Source organism: Tamandua tetradactyla, chromosome 3 (assembly GCF_023851605.1).
Source record: "Tamandua tetradactyla isolate mTamTet1 chromosome 3, mTamTet1.pri, whole genome shotgun sequence".
Classification (NCBI taxonomy): Eukaryota; Metazoa; Chordata; class Mammalia; order Pilosa; family Myrmecophagidae; genus Tamandua; species Tamandua tetradactyla.
This window is the reverse complement of record NC_135329.1, coordinates 56,451,991-56,469,706: the sequence shown is the minus strand read 5'-3', so window position 1 is coordinate 56,469,706 and position 17,716 is coordinate 56,451,991. Positions and strand designations below refer to the sequence as shown.

The 17,716-nt window shown below is 36.7% G+C and overlaps 1 non-coding gene across 1 annotated transcript; it reads left to right on the top strand.

The window, feature by feature from the left end:
* Positions 1-2,888: 2,888 nt before the first annotated feature.
* Positions 2,889-2,995, top strand: LOC143678486 (U6 spliceosomal RNA). Its single transcript, XR_013173292.1, has one exon. It is a non-coding gene; the product is annotated as a U6 spliceosomal RNA (small nuclear RNA).
* The last annotated feature ends 14,721 nt before the right edge of the window (positions 2,996-17,716 follow it).

Below are 17,716 nucleotides of genomic sequence, written 5' to 3'. Positions count from 1 at the left end.
CCCGCAACAATCGTATCTTACATAACTACATTACTTTGCCAAAACCAGGAAATTGACATTGCTGCGATACTATTAAGTAAGTTGTGAACCTTATTTGGATTTCGCCAGTCCAGTTTCTATATGCTCTCTTTTTATGGGAGTGGGGAAGGTAGGTGTTCTAGTTTGCTAGCTGCTGGAATGCAATATACCAGAAACAGAATGGCTTTTAAAAAGGGGAATTTAACAAGTTGTAAGTTTACAGTTCTAAGGCCAAGAAAATGTCCCAATTAAAACAAGTCTATAGAAATGCCCAATCTAAGGCATTCAGGGAAAGATACCTTAGTTCAAGAAGGATGATGAAGTTCAGCGTTTTTCTCTCAAGTGAGAAGGCACATGGCAAACACAGTCAGGGTTTCTCTCTCATCTGGAAAGTCACGCAGCAAATATGACATCATCTGCTAGCTTTATCTCCTGGCTTCCTGTTTCATGAAGCATCCCAGGAGACTCCAAAGGTCGCTGGCTGGTAGACTCTCTGCTTCTTGTGGCTATGTCGTTCTGCTCTCTCAGAATCTCTTGCTTTCTTCAAAATGTTTCCTCTTTTATAGGACCCCAGTAAACTAATCGAGACCCACCCGGACTGGGTGGAGACACATCTCCACCTAATCCAGCTAAAACAACCACTCTTGACTGAATCACACCTCCAGGGAAATAATCTAATTAAAACTTCAAACATACAGTACTGAATAGAGATTAGAAGAAACAGCCGCCTTTACAAAATGGGATTAGGATTAAAACATGGCTTTTCTAGGGTACATATATCATTTCAAACCAGCACAGTAGGGTTCTATGAAATTTGATCATGTGTGTAGATTTGAGAAATCATCATCTAATTAAGATACAGAACTGTTTTGTCACCACCAAGCAACTCCCACTTCTACTTTTTAGTAGCCACACCATGTCTCCCAACCCTGACTCCTGGCACCACTGATCTGGTGTCCTTCACTACAAATTTCACTTAGAGAATGTTACGTAAATGGAGTCATACAGGGTGTAACCCCTTGAGATTGGACTTCTTTCTCAAATAAATGCTGTTGAGATCAACAGAAAGTGTTGAGTGTATTAATAGTTTGTTCCCTTTTATTGTTGAGTAGTGTTGTTCCATTTTATGCAGGTGTCCCAGGTTTTTTTGTTTTTTTAACCATTCAACCTTTGAGGAACATCTGGGTTGTTTCTTGGCTGTTACAAATAAAGACATGTACAAATAAAGACAAATACACCCAAACCTATTCATGTATAGGTTTGGGTGTAAATATGACTTTTTATTTCTCTACGATAAATGCACAAGAGCATGATTGCTGGGTTGCATAGTAAATGTATGTTTAACTTTTACAAGAAACTGGTAAAGTTAAACTGTTTTGCAGAGTGGCTATACATTTTACATTCCTACCAGCAGTGAATGAGAGTTCCTTGTAGTCGTTCTACATCCTCAATTGCACTTGGTATTGGTAGGATTTTTTTTTTTTTTTTTTGCATGGGCAGACACCAGAAATCAAACCCAGGTCTCTGGCATGTCAGGCAAGAACTCTGCTTACTGAGCCACTGTGGCCCACCCTGTTAGGATTTTTATTTAAGCCATTTTAAGAGGTGCATAGTGATATGTTATCAAAGTTTCAAATTGCATTTCCCTAATAGCTGATGATGTTGAACATCTTTTTATGTACTTATTTTCATTCCATCTATCTTCTTTAGGAAAATATCCATTCAAGTCTATTATTTATTTTCTAATTCAGTGATTTTGCCCCTGATTTAGTTTCCTACACTGCTCAAGCAAATACTATGAAATGGTTGACTTAAACAATGGGGATTTATTAGCTCAGGGTTTTGAGACCAGGAAAATGTCCAAATCAAGGCATCATCAAGGTGATGTCTTCTGCCCAAGACTGGCATTCTGAGGCTGGCTGCTGGTGAACTTTGGTCCTTAGCTTGTCACATGGCAGTGCACATGTGGAGTTTTCTGGTCTCTTCCTTCTCTTCCAGGTTCCATTTCATTTTTTTGCTCTTTGTGGCTTTCTTTCTCATGTCTGAATTCATTTCTTTTATAAAAATCCTCCATTAATAGGATTGAGACCCATCCTGATTGAGGTGGGCTAACTGAAGTAGCCTCCTAAAAGATCCTACTTACAATGGGTTCATGCCCTTTTAAATTTAAGAACATGTTTTTTCTTGGGTACATACAGCTTCAAACTGCTCCCAGGCAACATTTGATAATATCTAGAGACATTCGTACTTGCTTTCTTACTGTTGAGTTTAGAGCGCTCTTTATTATATTCTGGGTACAAGTCCTTTGTCAGAGATGTGATTTGCAAATATTTTCTCCCAGTCTGATTTCATTTATCTTTAATATAAATTATGGGCATCTGTTACCATTAAATGCTTACAATTTTTAAGTGATAAATCTGTTAAACATTTTCCTTTTCTGGTTTCTGGTCTTTGTGTCCTGCCAAAACACCACATGATGCAGCTTTTTTTTTTTAAAAAAGAATATTGATGGCTTATTTTTTATGTTTGAATCTTTGATCTGCTGTACATAAAATTTATTTCAATGTATTGCATAAGATTGGGACCAAGCTCTACTATTCTTTAAATTGATAGTTAGTTGTTCCAGTATCCTTGATGAATCATCCACCTATCCTTTCTATACTACAGATACACCTTGGAGCTATTGACGGCTCGGTTCCAGATGCAACACAATAAAGTAAATATTGCAAAAAAGTGAGTCACATAAATTTTTTGGTTTCCAAGTGCATTTAAAAGTTATCTTTACACTATACTGTAGTCTATTAAATATGCAATAGCATTATGTCTAAAAAATCAGTGTGCCTACCCTAATTAAAAATACTTTATTGCTAGTGCTTACTTCAGCAGCACATATACTGAACTTGGAATGTCACAGAGAAGATCAGCACAGTTCCTGCACAAGGAGGACACACAAATTCATGAAGAATTCCATATGTGTTTTGGTAATGGATGGTAGTGATGGTAGCACAACATTGTGAATGTAATTAACAACGCAGAATTATATACGTAAATGTGGTTAAAAGAAAATATTTTAGGTTGTATATATGTTACTATAATAAAAATTAAAAGAAAAAAAGGACTCAACAACAGTAAATCATATTGTAGATGATGACCTTAGTAATAGTACAATTATAAAAATGTCCTTTCATGAATTATCACAAATGTATCATGTTAATGCAAGGTATTAATAATGGGAGGAGGGGAACTCTGTATTTTAATATATTTTATGCATGATATTTCTGTAAACCTACAACTTATCTGACAAAAAATCAATAAGTTATATGTTGAATTGAATAAAATAACTTTATTGCTGAAAAATGCTGATCATCATTTGAGCCTTCAATGAATCATAATCTTTTTGCTGGTGGAGGGTCTTGTGTTGATGTAGATGGCTGGTGACTGAAGTTGGGGTGGCTGTGGCAATTTTTTAAATAAGGCAACAGTGAAATTTTGCATGTCGATTGACTCTTCCTTTCATGAAAGATTTCTCTGTAGCATGAAATGCTGTTCGGTAGCATTTTACTCACAGCAGAGCTTCTTTCAAAATTAAGGTTGATCTTCTCAAACCCTGTACTGTTTTATTATCTAAGTTTATGTAATATTCTAAGTCCTTGGTTGTCATTTCAATAGTGTTCCCAGCATCTTCACCAGGAGTAGATGTCATCTTAAGAAACCACTTTCTTTGTCCATGCATAAGAAGCAACTCCTCATCTGTTCAAGCTTCATCATGAGATTGCAGCAATTCAGTCACATCTTCAGGATCATCACGTAGTTGCATATTCATTATCATGATCATTTCTTAGAACATTTGCATCAATTCAGAAAAAGAAATAAAAAGTCAATAGAAAAAGAAATAAAATGAAAATAGAAAAAATATATACATACCATATCCCTTACCCCTCCCTTTCATTGATCACTAGCATTTCAAATTAAATGTTTATTCTAACAATACATTCATCTTGAAGTTCCCTCCTTTAATTATCTCCACCTATATAGTTTAGTGCGTTAACTACACTCACAATACTGTGCTACCATCACCACCATCCATTTCCAAGCCTTTATTGTCAGCATAATGAGAGATTCTGTACAAATTCAGCATCAGCATCCCATTCTCTAATCCCAATCTACCTCCTGGTAACATGTATTCAACATTCTAACTCTATGAGTTGCTTATTATATTTGGTTCAGGTCAGAAGAGATCATACAATATTTGCCCTTTTGTTCTGGTGTATTTCACTCAACATAATGTGCTCCAGGTAGATCCATGCTGTTGCATGAATCAGGACTTCGTTCCTTTTTACAGCTGAATGATGTACGACATTTTGCTTATCCAGTCATCTGTTGATTGACGCCTAGGTTGTTTTCACAATGTTTTGTAGTTTTCTGAATACACATCCTTTTGATTCTCAGTTAAATTTATTTCTAGATATTTAATTCTTTTAGTTGCTGTTGTAAAAATGGAATTTTTTCCCCCTTGATTTCCTCCTCAGATTGCTCATTACTAGTATATAGTAACATTACTGATTTTGGCATGTTGATCTTGTATGCTGCCACTTTGCAGAACCTGTTTATTAGCTCTAGCATCTTTGTTGCAGATTTTTTAGGATTTTCAAAATGTAGGATCATGTCAGCTGCAAATAGTGAAAGGTTTACTTCTTCCTTTTCAATTTGGATGGCTTTTACTTCTTTTTTTTTGCCTAACTGCTCTAGTTAGAACTTCTAGCACAAAGCTGAATAACAGTGGTGACAATGGACATCCTTGTCTTGTTCCAAATCTTAAAGTGAAAGCCTTCAGTCTTTTCCCTATCTGTTCTTTTGTGTGCAGGATTTCAGATGACCTACCTGTGCTGTATTTCACTAATCCTTTCTTCTGACTTCAAATCTGCTATTCTATTTGTCTATTGTGTTCTACTGTGCCTTTCATTCCCATAAATTCTACCATTTGTTTTTCTCAAGCTTTTGAGTCCTTCTTTATGGTCACCCAATGTCTTCTTTATATCCTTCTTTTCTTTTCCCATATTTTCTGTCATCTCATTGATTTGATTTTTGACTTGATTTAGCATGTTTGATTGAACATTAATTAGTTGTTTCAACTCCTGTATCTCATTTGAAGTGTTAGTTTGTTCCTTTGACTGGGCCATATCTTCATTTTTCCTGGTATGACTCATAATTTTTTACTGGTGTCTCAGCATCTGATTTCCTTGGTTAGTTTATTCTGGAGGTTGTTTTTACTCTTTAACCTAGGGTTTTCTTGTTGGTTGGTTTTGTTCTCTATCAGTGTTTTTAATGTTTAGTTCATCTTATTCTAGACCTCTAGCATAGTTTCCACTTAACTGTTTAGAATTTTTCAGTTCTTGTTTTTCTTGTTCTTGCCCTGCCTAAAAGGAATCTCTTTTTTGTGTGTGTCTGAATGGTCTCCCCACGTATCATTGGCTCCAATCAGATCTTCTCAGTCAAGACAGGCCCAGGTCTTATGAGGAGGGTGTAATTAGAATCAAGTTTCCCTGGGGATGAGACCCAGCAGGTTGTTAGGGAAATATTCGCACACACACAATCTAACCATATCATAAATTCAATGACTCACAGTATCATCACATAGTTGTATATTCTTCACCATGATAATTTTTAGAACATTCTCATAATCCCAGAAAAAGAAATAAAAAGATTGAAGTCTCTAACTATTATTGTAGCAATGTCGATCACTCCTTTCAGTTTTACCAGTGTTTGTCTCATGTATTTTGGGGTACACTAGTTAGGTACATGAGTATTTGTGATTATTTCTTCTTGTTGATTGCTCCTTTTATTAATATATACTGTCCTTCTTTATCTCTTTCAAAAGTTTTGCAGTTAAAGTCAATTTTGTCTGATATTACTATAAATATCCCTGCTTTTTTTTTTTTATTACTGCTTGAGTGCAATATCTTTTTTTTCAACCTTTCACTTCCAACCTATTTGTATCCTTGGGTGTAAAGTGAGTCTCTTGTAGACAGTGTATAGATGGATCATATTTTTAAAATCCATTCTGGCAACTTGTACCTTTGATTGGGGAGTTTAATCCATTAACATTCAATGTTATTGCAGCCAAGGTAGTACTTACCTTAACCATTTTATCCTTCGGCTTTCATACATCATATCTTCTTTTTGTCTCTTCTTACCCTTTTAGTTTCTCTTATTGATAATCTTCACTTCTACACTCTCCTCCCAGCCTTTCTCTCCGTATTTTCTTTTCAGCCTGAAGAAATCCCTTTAGTATGTCTTATATGGCAGGCCTCTTGTTAATGAACTCCTCAGCTTCTGTTTAACTGTGAATATTTAAAACTCTCCCTCATTTTTGAAGGACACTTCTCCCAGATAACGAATTCCTGGCTGGCAGTTTTTCTCTTTTGGTACCTTAAATATATCACACCACTGCCTTCTTGCCTTCATGGTGTGTGATGAGAAATCAGCACTTAGTCTTATTGAGTGTCCCTTGTATGTGATGAATTGCTTTTCTCTTGTTGTTTTCAGAATTCTCTCTTTATCTTTGGCAGTTGACAGTCTGACTAGTGTGTGTTTTGGGGTAGATGTATTTGGATTTATTCTCTTTGGAGTATGTTGTGATTCTCGGGTATGTATATTTATGTCTTTCATAAGACTTAGGAATATTCTGACCATTATTTCCTCAAATATTCTTTCTACCCCCTTTCCTTTCTCTTTTGCTTTTGTGACAGTCATGATACATAGGTTTGTGCATTTTGTGTGGTCATTCAATTCCCCGAGACCCTGCTCAAATTTTTCTATTCTTTTCTGTATCTATTTTTTGGTCTGTAAAATTCCGGATATCCCATTTTCTAGCTCACCTATCCTTCCTTCTATTTGTTCAAGTCTGCTATTGTATGCCTCCAGTGTGTTTTTTAATTTCATCGATTGTGACTTTCATTCTCATAAGTTCTGTTATTTTTCTTTGCATGCTTTCAAATTCTTCTTTATGTTCACCCAGTATCTTAATACCTTTTACTCATAAGCCATATTTTCCTTCATCTCCTTGCATTGATTTAGGAGATTTATTTGAACACCTTTTATTAATTGTTCCAAATTCTTTATCTCTTCTGACTTTTCAATTTGTTCCTTTGACTAGGCCGTATCTTCTTGTTTCTTAGTATGGCTTGTAATTTTTTGCTGATATTTGGGTATCTGATTATCTTGATGAGATTTCTCAAGTTTGTCTAAGATTTTCTTGTTGATTGGGTTTGTCTTAAGGCTCATCTTTGACACTTGGTTCATCAGTATTTCCCAGCCAAGACACTCGGGGGACAGACCAATTCCAAAGGGCTCTGGGGGGATGGTCAGGAAAAAAATGCCAAAAAAGCTTTTTTTTTTCTTTAGCTCCCCAAGGCTGTGCTTTCTTGGCCTGCTCAGAAGATGATGCTCTTCAGCAACCTATTCCCTGCAGCCCTAAGAAGGCAGGATAGTTTTAGTCCTCTAGAGGTTCTGCTTCTGTAATGGGTTGAAACAATAGCATGGTGTTTCCCGCTGGGATGGACTGAAGCAACTGGACTCAATGGTCTAAATTTGCTGTTCAATAACTCAGTCTGTCCTGGGCCATGTCTTCCTTTGTTCTTGTGGAAGAGGACTTCTGGGCCCCTCCCAGTCTACAGTAGCCCAGCAAATAAGGATTGGGCAAAATCAAAGCTCCTTGCTTTGAGGGTAGGGGGATGAGCACCAGGGCCATAGCCAAGAAAGTTATAGTTTTTTACTGCAGTATCTCAGTCTTTTCATCCTGCTTTCCCCTGGAGGCTGTGCAGTACTCCCCTGGTCTCTAGAGCCCCAGAACAGTTGTTTCACTGAGTTTCTGCCTTTCCGGTAGGTGTTTAGGGAACAGAAGTCAGCTCTGCAGCTCCCTATTCCACCACCTTCCTTCTTGGTTTTTTAGCTGTGAAACAATGATCTGATTTCTTTCATCACAGATTAATTTGCTACTTCTAGAATATCATGGAAATGGAATCGTCAGTATATACTGTTTTGTATCTGGCTTCTTTGACTCAACATAATGTTTTTGAGGTTCATCAAGTTTCTTGCATGTAACAGTTTTACTCCTTTTTATTGCTGTGAAGTACATTAACATCTCTAATGTTTACAAGAATTTAGTGTTCACTTTTATTAATTACTTTATCATAATCTTTTCTACTTTCTTTTGTTGTTATTGTTGATTTGTAGAATCTCTTCATATTGTCTGGTTTCTCATGTCTGGCTGTTATATGTATAGGTTACAAATATTCTCTGCATTATTATTATTCTTTTAACTTAGATTTCTTCCTACCACTCTCCAAGTTTTTTGTTATCAGAAATCAGACCTTATTTTTCCTGCAATATTTTTGAGTTAGTTACTGCTGATGGTTCAGAAGTCCACTAGTTTTTTCAGGTGGTTTAAGGTGCTTCTTGTTGTGAAATAAAAATGCAAATAAAATAAAAAATAAAACAGACTTCTAAGCTAAAACATAATAATTATGCTTTTATTAAAGCATAATAAAAATTTCTTCCATTTCAAAAGTTTGAAAAATACTAACAAAACTTTTCATTTTAAAATTTCATGCAAAGATCTTTCTTAAGGGCCAGGCAGTTTCTAATAGTTTTTATATATGAGTTCTAATATCTTAATGTCACTCCAACTCATTCTGCTAATTTTTATGTGATTTCTTAATTGCAAATGATTCCTAGCTATATTGGCTGTATTTGTTCTAATATTCATGATTGCTAGTGTACCTTCCTCTTCCTTGTCTACTTGTAATCATCATTTCCCATGAGCTAGTAGCTGAATTTTGATATTTGCTCTTGAATTTAACAACAATTAGCTCTAATAGTTTATTTGGAGATTATTTTTTATAACAATAACAATTTTATCTATTCCTTTCTTAATTTTATCCTATGATTTCTACCTAGAACAATTTTAAATAGGAGGGAATCTCCAGGATCATGTTTGTATTATTCCTGACTTTAATAGGAATGTCTTCAAAATTTTTCCATCATTATTAATTCCTACAATTGTTACTGTTAGTTTTTCCGGATAACTTTCATCAGGTTGAAGAAGTGCCCTTTTATTCCTAATTTGCTAAGAGTTTTTTTTTTTTACCATGAATAAGGGTTAAATATTTTTCCCATTTTGTCATCCTTTTTTTTAGCAATAGTGTATTTTTCTATTGAGAAATCTTTGCACACATACGTTCTATACATGGCATACAATCAATGGCTCACAATATCATCACATAGTTGTGTAAGGGTTGAATTTTATCTAATCTGATTTTCTCTATTTTATTGGGTTTGATTTTCCTTCTTTTTTTTTGCAAGGGCAGGCACTGGAAATTGAACCCAGGTCTCTGATATGGCAGGTGAGAATTCTGCCTGCTGAGCTACTATGGCCCACCCAATTTTCCTTCTTTAAATGGTTATTTTACATTAAGAGCTATTCTGGTGTTGAACCATGCTAATTTTCTGAGGATAATTATTACTTGATTATAATATATTATTTTTTAATGATGAGTTTGCATTGTTAATCTTTCATTTAGGTTTCTTTAATGAATTTTTAATGAATAAGTGAGATCTCCCTATACTTTTCTTGTACTGTTCTTTTTAAATTATGTATGAAGTTCATTCTCTTGTAAAATTAATTCTGTAACATATCCTCTTATTCTGTCCTTTGGAACATTTTGCATAGGATAAAGATTTTTTTATTCCTTAAATTGGCCAAAATGCCTATGAAACTATCTAGACTTAAGGTCTTTTTTCAGTGGAAAAACTTTGATTTCCAAATCACTTTCTTTCATGGTTGTTGTTCTTTCTAATTTTCTATTCCTTCTTACCTCTGTTTTGGATATTTATAATTTTAGAATATTGTCCAGTTTACCCGACTTCTCAAATTTATTTTAAGCTATTTATAATATTGTCTTATGATTTAAAAGATTATTGTAAGACTAAAGGGCTTTTTGAGTATCTAAAGTATTTGTTTGTTGTGAACCCTAATATTTAGCTACACTTTTTCTTTCTCCCTATCATTGTTTTAGAGGTTTGTCTATTTTATTATCCCAAGGGGGAAAAAAACAATTTGTTTGTTTTGTTCATTTCCATTTTATTCATTTAAAAATTTATTAGGTTTATAGTTCTATTAATTCATGCTTTTTTAAATTTTATTTCTTCTACTTCTTTTGTTTGCTCCATGGATTTTTCCGCCTTCTTGAATTTAGTATTTAAGTGATTTATTTTCATTAGATCATGTTTTATAATATGCCTTTAATGTAAATCTCCCTCCAAATATGATTTTAGCTACATCTAAAGATTTTATTATACCATATACTTATCAAATACTAGATTACCTGGGTATAGCCTTCTTGGGCTATTTTCCCTCGTCCTTTGCCTATTGTCTATTGTCCACTGTCTTCTAATGTTGCTTATGAAAAGTCTGATGTCAATTTCTGTTTCTCATTGGTAGCTTTTAAGAATTTTCTCTTCTCCTTGGTATTCTGCTTTACTTTAATGTGTCTTCTGGAAGGTTTATTTTTATTTATTGTGCTTAGTTCCTTGAATATATTTCAATATGAAAACTTCTGTCTTTAAATTTTAAAGAATTGTCAGCATATTTCCTCTGATGTTCCATCTTTGATATCTCCTTCATTGTTCTCCTCTGAAACTCCTATTAGATGCTTGTTGGGGCTACTTAATCTATCCTCCATGTATCTTAACTATTGTCATTTTTATAAAATCTATCCCTTTTGCTATGCTACATGTTTTATTCATTACCTCCGACCCTTCTTCTCCCATTTTCTTCCTCCTCCAAACTACTCCGCATAGAGCCACCAGCTTCATTTGAAAGTGAGATTCTGAATATGGAGCCAGGGAACCAGGAAATCAGTATTTTAGAAATAGAACCTGAAGACTTCAGTACCACCCCTCTTGTTTTATGAAAGAAAAATAAATTCAGGTCCAAGGAGATAAAGAAGAGACTTGTACAAAGTTGCACAGTAAGGACGTGTGGGAGACCTGAGGTTTTGAGGGTGCCTCATGGATATTAGTAGTGGATAGTCTGGGCTGCCCCCTGAAAAGAAAGTCTATCCCAGAAAGAGCAATACTCCCCACCCTACCCCACCCCCGGCTGACAACAAAAGGACAACAGGAAAACCAAGGGAGAGAGAACTTTATATCCTGGAACTCTAATTGCTCGCAGTCTTTATGTGGGAATAAGGGAAGAGTGTTTAATTTTATTAGAACTTTGTGGTTTCCGCTGTCAATTTTTATTTTTTGTATACTGTATGGTGGGGGTCACGTTTCATTCTTTTTTCATGTGAGTTTCCTGTTATTTCAGCACCATTACTTGATTTTTTTGTTTGTTTGTTTGGGATTTTGGTTCGTTTGTTTGCTTGTTTGGGAAGTACATGAGTCGGGAATTGAACCCAGGTCTCCCGCGTGGCAGGTGAGAATTCTACCACTGAACTACCCTTGCATCCCTTCTACCGTCACTTTTATAAGGTGTGTTTTCATAGGTTGGCAATGGAGGGTTTGGAACATTATCGATACTGTGATCTACTGCATATCACATAACCCTGCCTGGTGGAAAAAAAAAAAAGAGTTGGAAAACTTTGACAATATTCACTCTAGAAGGGATACAGAAAAGGGGGGAGAGGACTTAAATTTAGTGCTTCCAGAGCAAGTCTCTTTCCCTAGACAGTGTAACGAAGTAAGGGCGGCTGGGCCTCTGGACCTCGGGTGATGACCGCCTCCCCCACATCCTGGCTGTGTGACTGGACCAGCGGCTCACCTCCCTGAGCCTTAATTCCCTCACATCTAAAACAGGGTATCAAGACTTCAGTAGGACGTGTGAACAAAAATGAGAAAACGCCTGGCAGACAGCTAGCACAGTGCCTGACATAATGTACCTTCAACAAATGGCAGCTAGTATGATTTCTGTGAGTTTCGCCCCAACTTTGCCCACCACTGAAAAGCCCCCCTGGCATTGCCTGATGAGAGTGAGGGGAGGTGTAGCTGCTTTTATCTCTGATGGGCTTATCTCAGAGGCTTATCTTGGCTTGGCCCCAATGCTGAGGACACAGGTGTGGGAAAGATAAGGAAGTTTAGAGATCAGTCCATGCTGAAAAAAAAAACCCTGAAAAATCACATTTAGGGTGGGTTCGTATAACCCAAAGTGGCAAGACAGCTTTCCAGGAAATAGAGGTTTGTAGGGGGAAGACTTGGGCTGGGTGTGGAGAAGCCTGGGTTGCAGACTCAGCTCCGGTCCCAAAGGAATTTGACTTCACTGTCCACAGCTCACTGCAAAAGCTCCCAAAGGTCTTACTGTTCCCTTGTCCTTAATGGACTCTGTGCTGGTTGGAAAGGATTATGTGCCCTAGAAAAGCCATGTTTTAATCCTGATCCAATCTCATGGAGGCAAGATTAATTAAAGTAATCCGAATCCAACACTATGTTGGAAGCTTGATTAGATTATCTCCACGGAGATGTGACTCGCCCAACGGTGGGTATTAGCTTTGATTAGAGGGGGATGTGAGGCTACCCATTCCAGGTGGGTCTTGATTCATTTACTGGAATACTTTAAAAGAGGCAACATTTTAGAAAAAGCTTGAGAGCCACAGCAGAGCCATATGAGAGCCACGAGAGGAGAGAGCCACAAGACCCATGCAGCCAGAGAAATGTGTAGATGAAGAAAGAAAATGCCCTGGGGGAGCTTCATGAAACAAGAAGCCTGGAGAGAAAGCTAGCAGATGTCACCATATTTGCCATGTGCCTTCCAGTTGAGAGGGAAACTCTGAACTTCACTGGCCCTTCTTGAGTGAAGGTAACCTCTTGTTGGTGCCTTAATTTGGACATTTTTATAGACTTGCTTTAATTAGGACATTTTCATGGCCATAGAACTGTGAACTTGCAACCTAATTCCCCCTTTTAAAACCATTCTGTTTCTCGTGTACTATATTCTGGAAGCTAGCAAACGAGAACAGATTCTTCTTGCACCATTCTCCCCGTGGCCCATCTCTCTCCAGCCACAATGACCTTCATGCTGTTGCATATCAGACCCACTCCCACCTCAAGGGCTCTGGGCTTGCTGCTCCTTCTGCCTGCAATGCTCATTCCTTCCCTGATCACCCTATTTAAAATGGCAACATGAACATCTGCCCCAGGGCCTCCTCTTCCACTTTCCCCAATTTGTTTTTCTCTACTGTCCCATTCACCTTTGAATGACTACATCATTTACTTCTCCATTTTTGTCTGTTTTGTTCACACTGTATTTATAGCTTCAAGAAAAATGCCCTGCCCAGTAAGGATTTGACTAATATTTGTTAATAGAGTTTTTAGGACTATGCTAGGAAGGGATAAAAAGTAGAAGGCACTTCTTGCTCACACAGAGTTTGCAGTTATCTGGAAAGACAAAAGCGATACATGGAGAACAATTAGTGTCACAGAGAAGCTAAGCATCCTTAAAAATTTAATTAAAATTTATTTAATTTTCCTATTATAAAACGAATGCATATTCATTGAAGAGAGGGAGGAAAAATGGAGGAACTGAACAAAATCAACCAGAAATAACCACTAGTAAAATTTGGAATTATTTCTCTGCTTTTTAATTTTTTAATGTTGTAGTAGACATTGCTTGGTTTTGCCTACCCAGCATGTACTCATCCATCTACAGTCAGCAACTCCCAAAATATCCTTTTGGGAACCATTCTCTCCCATTCTGGGTACATGAGATTTCTTTTTTTTTTTTTTTTCCATCATTTTTATTGAGATATCTTCACACACATACAGTCCATCCAACATATACAATCAGTGGCTCACAATATCATCACATAGTTGTGTATTCACCATTGGTACCTGAGATTTCAATAGGCCAATTCCCCACCTGTCCCCCTTGCTCCTGAAGGTCTAGCAGAGCTAGACCTCTTAGGATTGGGCAACTGACTCAAGAAATACTAAGGAAGCTCAATTTCAGACCATTTGCTGGCAGTAGAGGGAAAGAGAAACTCTATCTTTCTGCTGCATTTGAAACTTGGAGGATGACTACTAGGATAGCTGAGAGCACAGAGTGGAAAGCAAAATCAACAAAGAAAACAAAATGGAGAGATGGAGAGGCTGTGTTTGTCAAGACTCTTGGTTGCAAGTTACAGAGACAAATTCAGAACAGTTAAGAAAAGCAGATATGTATTGGTTTCTGGGCCTGGAAGAGTGCAGGTGTAGATCTTCCACCATATTTGCTGCCAAGTACCCAACAGTGTCATCAGCTTGGTGCATCACTTTGCCTGCACGTCTGTCTCCAGTTCCATCATTTGGATATCTCACCCCATGTCAGCGTAATTCCCAACCATCTCCTTCCATGCATCAGCCCCCACCCTACTTTCCCTCTCTCTCTTCCTGAGACATGGAGTGCGGGTGTGGAGACACAACACTCCAGGTGTCCTTTGATACGTAAAACCATTCAATAGGAGGAACTTAACCAGCAAAGAGCTAAAAAAAAGAAAAAAGGAAAAATGCATATATGCCAAATACTGCTTTATGTTATCTTACATAAGGAAAATAAAAACTATTTCAGTTGATATTCAGCTTTTTTTTTTTTTTAACATGCCAGTCTGGGTAACTTTCTTCAAGATTTTGACAAAAATGATTCCTAAAGTAATATAGTCTTTTGAAAAGACACATGTTAAATTTCAAGTAAATTTTGAATTCAGTCTGGAATAAATATTAAGTCAAAAACTTAACCAATTCTACAAAACACAAATACTATTTCTTCTTTAAATTCATTATATTCTCTGAGACAGGTTACTAACTCAGAGATATTACTCAAAGTAATATCCCTTACTTTGATATTAGTTGTTGGAATCATTTTAGCATGGGTTACATCTTTACGTTCTAAATTTGTACTTATCCTAAATAATATAATTGAAAATATAGATGCAGAAGAGGCAACTATTCCTTACAGAAATATTTCAATGAACAAATATAAGAAGGAATGAGAGAAGTTAAAAAATAACTATTAGTTACATAACAGTAATAACTGCGACAAACAAAATTTACCAGTGAATACTAAAATGAGTGCGCTAAAGTTTAAGCAGAAACAGGGCATTTGCATAGTTTCAAAGGATTTTCCCCCAAATATTTAGTAATTACAAAGGGAAATGTAATAATTTTACAGTACAGAATCCTAGCAAACACCAGTTTAGGTTAGTGATCAAGTTTAACAACACCAGAAATACATCACGACATCATGTACCTGCCAATAAGATGCACTAGCAGAGATGAGAGGACACTGTGCAGACATGACAACTAAACAGAAGATGGAATCATGGATTGGATCCTGGAAAAGTAAAGGACATTAGTAAAAAAGACTAATAAAATATTTTAAAATTCTGTACTTTAGTTTATAGTATATCAATGTTAATATCATAGTTTTGATACATGTTCTATGATTATGTAAGGGAGATCTATTACACATCAATAAATCACTACACATCACAATATATGCATGTGCTAAGAAGGTATAAATTCATCCAGAATTGCTATTCTTTCTAGCTGTCAATATGGTCTCTTGAATAATGACATTAAACATATTACTACGAAATGTATCAAGAAGTAGAGAATAATACTATATTTATGAACTGCAAATAACAAAACAAGAGGTCCAAGAAGACTGAAGTTCAAACTGTAATTCACACACACAGTGTATATTGAAACCAGTCACAATGTACACAAATTTGACAAGTAATCCAGTGTTTTAAAAAGCAGACTGTTTGTCTCAATTTAAATCCAGATATTTAGCTCTTTAAAATCTGAACCTTTAGCTTACCTTCCCTTAAAAGAGCCTAGTGATTCATGTAAGCCCTGGCAGCAAAAGACATCTCCCTGAAATTTAGACAAAATTCCCTAAAATATATGTATATAAGTATGTATATGTGTGTGTGTATGATACATGTGCTGGTTTGAAAGGAAGTATGCCCCCTAAGAAAAGCCATGTTTTAATATAAATCCCATTTCATAAAGGTATAATAATCTATTCAATACTGTATGTTTGAAACTGTGATGAGATCATCTCCCTGGATGATGTAATTTAGTCAAGAGTGGTTGTTAAACTGGATTAGGGTATGATATGTCTCCATCCATTTGAGTGGGTCTTGATTAGTTTCTGAAGTCCTTTAAAAGAGGAAACATCTTGGAGAATGAGAGATTCAGAGAGATTCAGAGAGAGCAACACTACAAAGCAGAGAGTCCACCAGTCAGCGACCTTTGGAGATGAAAAAGGAAGACGCCTCCCGGGGAGCTTCATGAAATAGGAAGCCAGGAGAGAAAGCTCGCAGATGACGCCGTGTTCACCATGTGCCCTTCCAGCTGAGAGAGAAATCCTGAACTTCATTGGTCTTCTTGAACCAAGGTATCTTTCCCTGGATGCCTTAAATTGGACATTTCTATAGACTTGTTTTGATTGGGACATTTTCTCGGCCTTAGAACTGTAAACTAGCAACTCATTAAATTCCCCTTGTTAAAAGCCGTTCCATTTCTGGTATATTGCATTTCAGCAGCTAGCAAACTAGAACAATACATATATAATAAAATATAAAATCCTACGTTCTTAAACATTTGAGCTAAGAGAATTTTCATCGTAAATTTATTTAAATTCTCATTGAGCTTTAAATTGTGCTTACAAGTTTATAGAACTGATTCTCTTGAATGTTTGAATAGAGCATGGAAATAAAATTTTTGCAAAGCCTATTATAGTACTCTTTTGGCTTCCAGTTGGGTTGGGCCAATAGGAGATTAGAAGAAGAGAAGAGATGGGGATTGAAGTAATTATTTCCCTTGCTCTCTCCCTGGGGTGTTACCACAGGCTGTTTGTGTCTCTTGACCAACAGTCCTACCTGGCTGCCACCTCTGACCAGGACAACCCCTAGCAAGTACCCTTATCACCTGTTGGCTTTCTCTGACTCGGAATTTCACTAATGCTTGGGGCTTAGCAAGACAGGTCATGTTGGCATAACGAAGCCTCAGAGATGGCCTGCAGGAAAGAAACTTGTTCAACTTCATTTGACTTAGACTAATATTTGACCAAGGGTCTGTACCTTGTCACCTTTCCTGGGTTCCTGAGCTCACCACCAGGACCTCATCCTCGGGGCCCTCCTCTCCAGTTTTGGAAGGAGGTATGGAAAAGAAGGCCAAGAGACGGTGAGAGCGACAATGCCTTCATGGCCAAAAGGGGGAGAAGAAGTGTAATACAATAAGAAATAAGTGGCCAAAAGAGATCAAATGAAGTAAGAGACTTCTGGAGGCTGCTCGTCTGCAAGCTTCAGTTAAATAGTGCTAATTCAATGGTTTGCTAAACCCAATCAGCATCCCTCCTGCTGACTATTGAGAACACTTAGGACTTCAACTGAGACTCTATAAAGGTTTCATGCACTAGGTTTGCCTTGCTGGAACATATAATTCCTGGAGAGTTCCTAGGTCAAATAAATCCTGAAACTCAGAGGGACCAGCCTCTCCAGGATTATCAATGAATTACATCCCCCTATCCTTTAGTGTGGACACCCCTTCTCAACATTGAAAAGTCAGAACAGGCATTGCCCAAAGATCCCTACAGATTGGGAGACAGATTAAAGGAGAAGGAGGAGGTATAACAGAAAAAATGGGATTTAACAAGAGA